This window comes from Pithys albifrons, chromosome 5 (assembly GCF_047495875.1).
Source record: "Pithys albifrons albifrons isolate INPA30051 chromosome 5, PitAlb_v1, whole genome shotgun sequence".
Taxonomy (NCBI): Eukaryota; Metazoa; Chordata; class Aves; order Passeriformes; family Thamnophilidae; genus Pithys; species Pithys albifrons.
Genome location: NC_092462.1, coordinates 43,593,822 through 43,600,451, shown reverse-complemented (window position 1 = coordinate 43,600,451; position 6,630 = coordinate 43,593,822). Strand labels below are relative to the sequence as shown.

The following is a 6,630-nucleotide window of genomic DNA, read 5'->3' as shown; positions in this document are numbered from 1 at the left end:
ACGCGGCGCCCTCTGCCTGCCCGCCGCAGAACTGCCGCTTCCCGGTGCCCGCTGCCCAGCCCGGGGGCTGCCGCCGCGGCCCGGGAAGGGAGCGCGGACCCTATACGGTGGAGCGTACTCTGTGGTGACCCTGAGAGCTGGCGCTTTCTAACGGGGTCGGTTCCCTCTGACCTGCGGCCCTTTGCGCATGAGGCTGTGGTTGCAGAGGGGCCCGCTGCGCCGCTGGCTGTATTTAATTATGTGGCTAGTAAAAGACGTGATAGGGCTAATGCGCGGTAAATGCACCCCCGCCGACGTCACCCGCCCGCAACGCGACTTCACTGTGAGGCCGCAGGGACGGGATTCCTCAGGCAAACATTTGATCGTTAAGTGTAATCACTTATGAATGAGCGGGGAATCCTTCGAGGACTGTTTGGGAGTATTAATCTTTAACACCGGGCTGTCAGGTTGACAGACATCGCATAAGCATTACTATGGCAAGCCGCTTTTCCACCTGAGTAAGCCTGTACCCCCTCCGCAGGCCGAGGAGCGGTCGCCGCCGAGCTCCCCGGCTGTACCCGGCTCCGCACTGGCTCTCCTCGCCGCTGGTTTTCCCGACGCTGGAGCAGGGCGCCACTGCCTTCAGCGGTGCCAGGCAGCCGCCAGTCGCTCTTGGCTTCTGCCGAGAGACCTCCCGACTCCGCCCAGCCGTTCTCGAGCTGCTCGCCCAGCCCAGCTCAAGGGTTCGAGGCGGGGAAGCGTGAGTCCAAGCCCGCCGGCACGGCCCGGGGGCGGCATCCCGGCCGCCTGCGGGAGGAAGAGCGGCCGCCGCGGCGCTGCGGTCGCGACTGGGCGCTCCTTGCTGCCACCGGTGCGGGCGGGGACCGCGGGGCTTGTCCCGGGCACTCGCTGTTCCTCGGACATCAGAGGACCGCGTGTTTCCGTGGGCTCTGACGGTCTCCCTCGCCATCCCCGTAAGACTTTCCGAGTAGCAGCTTTCCGAAGTTTCTAAGTAGCATTTCTGGGGGAAGACTTCGCCACACGCGAAGGCGCCCCCGTCCCTGGACCGGCACCGGCCTCCCTGTCGCCCCCGTCGGGCTGAAGCGGGGCGAGCGCAGCTGAGGTTTAGGGGTACCCCGAGCCACAGGAGGACCAGCTTGGGCTGCGGCTCGGCCTTCGCCAAGTCTCCTTCACTTTTCGTCCTCCCGCGGCCGGGCCGGGCCGAGGTGCGGGGGCTGCCGGGGCTCTACACGGCGTCGCAGAAACGAGTTCCGGAGGGGCGGCCGTCCAGCGCCGCGGAGGAATCCGGCGGCGGGGGCCGCAGGGGGCGGAGAGGCACCGGCGGGGCACCGACGAGGCACGCTGGTGGCCGGGGAAGAAAGGGGGAGCGGCGCGGCGGGCACCGTGCGGGGCTGGCCCCGGCCCGCATCCCCGCCCAGCAGGCAGCGAGCCGCAGAGAGGTGAGGCGCCGGGCCGGCCGGGAAAGTTGGGAGAAGTTTTGGCGGTGGGGAAGGACCGGCGGGCAGCGCTGGCGCGCAGAGAAGGCGGTCGGTCGGCGCGGACCCTTCGGGAAGTTGCGGCTCGGGCGGGACGGCGGTGGGGCCGCCCGGAGGCGCTGGGGGAGCGGCCGCCTCGTGGTGCCTCGGTCGGAGGGGGGCGGCTGCGGAGCGGCGCCGGCCCCATCCCCCCTGTCCCCCGCCTGGTGTCGCGGCCCTGGCGCCCCGTGGCCCCCCCGCGGCTGGCGGCGGCCAGCCGGGATGGAGCGGGGGCCGCGCTCCTTGAGAGTCAGCCGAGTTTAGCGGCCAGATTGCGCCTAAGTTGGGCAGAGGAAAGGGTGCTTTCCCCTGAGGCAAGGTGTCTGCTAATGCGTCTGATGGGCCACTGCAAACTTCATTCCCGGGTGAGCCGGCAGGGGCGACTGACGGCGAGCGAGAAGTACCTTGGTGTGAGTTTGTTCCTTTGTTCGGACTTGTACACTGCGTCCCTCGTTGCGTTCCTCACCGGATTCCTCCTAAAGGTAAAGGGCAGCGCCCGCCAGGACGTGGCGTTTGGCAGCACCTCCTCGGGAGGTCCCGGCTTGACCCTTCAGTTGGATTTTGCCACCTTTCTTCCTCTTCAGGGCAGTTGAAACAGAACAAAGCAATGTTTGAAAGATGCGCTTTTTAGTCTCTTGGGTCAATTAGTGACGCCGTGTCTTACCGCTGGTAGTATCCCCCTGTTGTAGACTTTTTTTTTTCTTTTTGGACACACATTAATTAGTTAAAGACATGCTGCTTTCTAGCAGCAGGTTTTCATGAGATTTAAATACTTGCCTGCAAGTTGTTCTTAGGCAGTTGCATAGGAAATACTACCTGTATTGCTTTACCATTTCTGCTGTCTCTCTGTAAAAGACAAGAATGCTGTGTATTTCTCATTTGCTTTTCTAGCCATGTGGAAATATTTACTCAATATTTATTGAGTAAAATATCTTTAACACTGTAAACTATTTCATTTTTAAGCTTTGTTCTCCGTGAAATCCTAAAATCTTGCTTTTAGGAGACTTGAAGGCAAACTTTTGGAGTCACCCCATCAGTGGGGTAGTTGTTTTGTTTTTGTTTTTTTTTTTTTATTCAGCACGCTAAAGAACTTTGTATGGCTGTTAACCCTGCTACCAGTGCAAGTAAACAAGTGTAAATACCTTTAGGCTCTCAAAGATTTAGATACGTCATATTTTTTAAGTTTAAAACTGGATTCAAGATCTGTAGAACTATTTCTGTCATAACCAATTTTAAGGTGCTGTGCTAAATTTCGATCAAACTCTCATTCCCAGAGATTGTCGGTATGCTTTTCCTTGCACAGCTGGCGAGTTCGATATTGGATACACTAGTAAATAACTGCCTACAGATAAATAGTATAAAATCTCTGTGTGAATCTTTGTTTCATTCTGGTTTCAGATTCTTTTTCTGCTGTCTAAATACAGCTGCTGCATTTTGCTTTTAACAATAAAGATCTGGAAAGCATAAATCAAAGTATCTCCTGAAATTAACTCACAATGTGGGTGGGGAATACAAATATAAAACTTTCTGGACTTCAGTCACAAGTTGAAACTGTTATGTTAATCTATGCGACAGTGTACATTTTTTGAATAATTTACCAGCTTTGCTTAAGTAACACTACCATACACTCTCATCATGTGTTAATTTCTGAATACCAAAACAGACAGACACCCTCCCAGAAAAGCAAAAAACACTGTTAAATTTTTTGATTGGAAAGTTAAGCATGTTGAAACATCTAAACCTGGTCATCTTTTTTTCTACTCAGTCTATGTAAATAATAGCTTTTAAACAATTGAAAGAGTAGCATAACCCCAGTTAGTGCAGCTCACAAAGTCACATGATGTCTTGTAGATGACTATGGTAGCAACTCTGTCATGATGGTTTAGTTACTGCCAAAATAACTTTTCACAGTACTTTTCTATCGAATAGCATTAGTTGAGTTGATTAAAACCAACCTCTAAAGTAAGTAGGTGATCTTTTGCTTAGTGGAGACAGTGTCAATAACTCTACGAATCAAAGAAGCTGATGCACAAATGGGGTGAAACTCCCACTACATTTGTTAAAAGTTAGTGAATAATTTCAGTAGACAAGTGTTGTAGAAACAGCATGAAAGAACCTCTTTTAGTTCTCAGAGTGCTCTGATGTGCCTCAAGAGTGGTGGAACAGGCCTTGCTTACAGACTCTCATTCTTATAATGAAAATTATATAGCTTAGTCTTATAGCAGATTCTCCTGGACTGAAGTAGTAGATCTTGCATATAGAAAAAGGATAGCAATGGGACTAAGACTCATTGGGGTATGTCACCTGATTTACATTCTTTTTCTACCTACAACTTTTTATTGCTGGTGGAATAAATCTCTCAGTGTATGCTCACCATTGATACACTATCATCATCATGTCTAGGCTTCAGCAACAAAGATTTGGGAAGGGCTCTCCCCACGTGGGTGTGTCCTTCGAGCCTGCGCAGTGATTTTTTAGGTGAGGCACAGCGTGCGCAGAACTGGCCCCACTGTTTAAGTCCTGAGGTTCATCTGCCACAGCCGAGCGAGCTTGGATGGTGCCAGTGAAGTCCTCAGGGATGAGGAATACCTCCAGCCCCCGGTATTCCCAGGAGGTCTCCCATCCAAGTACTAACTGGTGCTAACCCTGCTTAACTTCCAAGATCTGATGGGATTGGGTGTCAGTGTGGCATTTAACTGCCGTATACATTATGTAGCAGAGAAGCTTTTTGGTCTCTTGGTCTCTTTTTTTTTTTTTTTTGTTTGTTTGCTTTCTTGGCATTGAAGTTACTGTTTGCTAAATTCTTTATTTTATGCCTAAAACTTTCACATCTGAAACCATAAACTTCTAAGTCTAGATATGGTAAACGTTTTGCTAGGATAAATGGTCTTTTATATGACTGCTATCTTATCCAGTCCTACTTATTTGTAAATTACCAGTTTGAGCTCTGGTAGGCCCAAAATTATATTTATTCTTATGCCTTTAATGCAAAGATACTTTTGTATTTGTCGGTTGTGTTAGTATTTTTCCTATGTACAAATTACGTTAACAATTTGATGTTTACATAATTTTGTTAACATTGTAACAAACTTTCTTAGCTATCCCAGTGCTGAATATACATATAAATAAAAAGGACCTGGATAGGTATAAAAATAAAAATTAGCTGAACAAGAATTTCCAAATAAGAAATCAAAGTTTGTTTGAAAGTAGCTTTTCAGAATACCATATGCAGTTCTTGTAATTTAGAGCTATGATGTTTTGCTAAGCAAACAGTTGCCTTCTGTATTGAAAACGGAATCAGAAAATCCTAAACTGGTCATACGCCAAAGATAATAAAAATTCAGGAGTTTAAAGTGTAGCCTTTGGCTAAAATGTTTTTGAAATTCAGTCATCTGGCACACTAATATGAGCAATCTGAGTTTATATCTAACACATTATCACTTTATTTTAACACTTTCATACTTTCTCTTAGTAGTTAACTGTTTATACAACTGACATTTTATAATACTTCAGATATTTACCAAGATTATATTGTGTTGATTTTTAGATAATCCTAGATCAACATTTTTTAGTTTCTAGTAGCTTTGTAAATTATAACAAGATGGAAACAGTGTCACATAAAATAAATGACTAACTTGTTTCTATCTGCCATGGTTAACTGTTTAGTTGAGAGATGCTTTTAAGTTCTTGATTGTGACTCAGCAAATCTTTGGAGTTGCTGCTGAGGAATGGATTCTCCTACTGGTGGTTGCATCATTGTTTGTAATAGGCTGCATATTGTTAGTTCTGAGCAGACTCTATTTGAAGCTATTACAGAAGAGTGGCAAAAAATGCTCAAGGTACTATGGCACAGAAAAATATTTACAGTAATAGTAAAATGTACACATATGTTCAACTTTGAATATTAAGGAGGCGTTTGGATACTTTAAAGCAGTCTACTGCATCTTCTTGTGGTACAGATTGTGTCTAATGTACTTGGGATGTGAGGAGAAAATGATAAAAGATACAAACAGATACAGTGTTTTACATAATAAATACACAACGTCAGAATGCCTATACTTCCATTTGGCAATGGGCTATGAGTTAGAAGATGCCACAGCATCAGAAGTAAAGCTGGGTTTTGGACTTGAGTATAAATCTTCATTAGTAGTAGTAATAACAGTTATAATAATAAATGCTAGTGTAAAAAGAGGATAAGATCTGATCAGATCAGCATAAGGGCTGATCATTATGCAGATTTTGATAATAGCTTCCAAAATTCCAGCAAGATGGAGGAAAAGAACCTGGTTTTGTTGATTGCTTAAAATTTTTGTAATAATTTCTTAACATGTCTTTTAGGCCCTCTAATGGCACCTTAAATTGCTCAGAGTTTTGGAATATTGATATCAGTTATTTTTTGCAGGGATTTCATTGTGTATGAGAGTTTGTTTGTTTTGTTTGTTTGTTTGTTTTCATTTTAAGCAAGTATTTGTGAAATTGGCAGTATGTTAGGGGATCATGCCCTGGAGACCCAAGTGTCTCTATATTTCCAGGACATGTCATAGCCTGGGAAGAAAAGTAGATGGGGGAGGAATAATATTGTTAACCCATTGTAACAGTTACTGTTCCAACCTCACACTCATTTGTCCTCAAAACCTTTCCTTCATTCAGTGTTAAGACCTTGTAAGTATTGGTTCCAGCTAGTTACTTGCTTTTAAAAGCTTTTATGCTTTTTATTATTTGCTTATTTGCTTTTTATTGTTTGCGGTGTCTGTAAGTTAAATTGTGCAACTTAATTGCTAGATTGAGAAGACAGACACTTTTTTTTTCTCCTTCCGAAAGGATACTCTTTTTTATTACTCCTCTCCAATACTTGGTATAGTTTGTGTGGATATGAGTCTTAAATTGTTTGCAGAATCACAGAGTCAGCTAGATTGGAAAAGATTTCTGAGATTGTAGAGTCCAACCTTTGACCTAACACCACCTTGTCTACTAGAACATGGCACTAAGTGCCACATCCAGTCTCTTAAATACCTCCAGGGGTGGTTAGTCATTCATTTTATGTGACACTGTTTCCATCTTACTATAATTTACAAAGCTACTAGAAACTAATAAATGTTGATCTAGGATTATCCAA

General features: G+C 45.9%; 1 protein-coding gene across 4 annotated transcripts in view; it reads left to right on the top strand.

The window, feature by feature from the left end:
* Positions 1–974: 974 nt before the first annotated feature.
* FAT1 (FAT atypical cadherin 1) overlaps positions 975–6,630 on the top strand; it is a 100,302-nt gene continuing 94,646 nt past the window's right edge. For 3 of the 4 annotated variants that reach the window (XM_071556363.1, XM_071556362.1, XM_071556361.1), the window contains exon 1: positions 1,269–1,439. The gene's annotated coding sequence lies outside the window, so the exon portion shown is untranslated. Of the gene's footprint in view, positions 1,440–6,630 lie in introns of all 4 variants that reach the window. The other variant, XM_071556364.1, reaches the window with a different exon arrangement.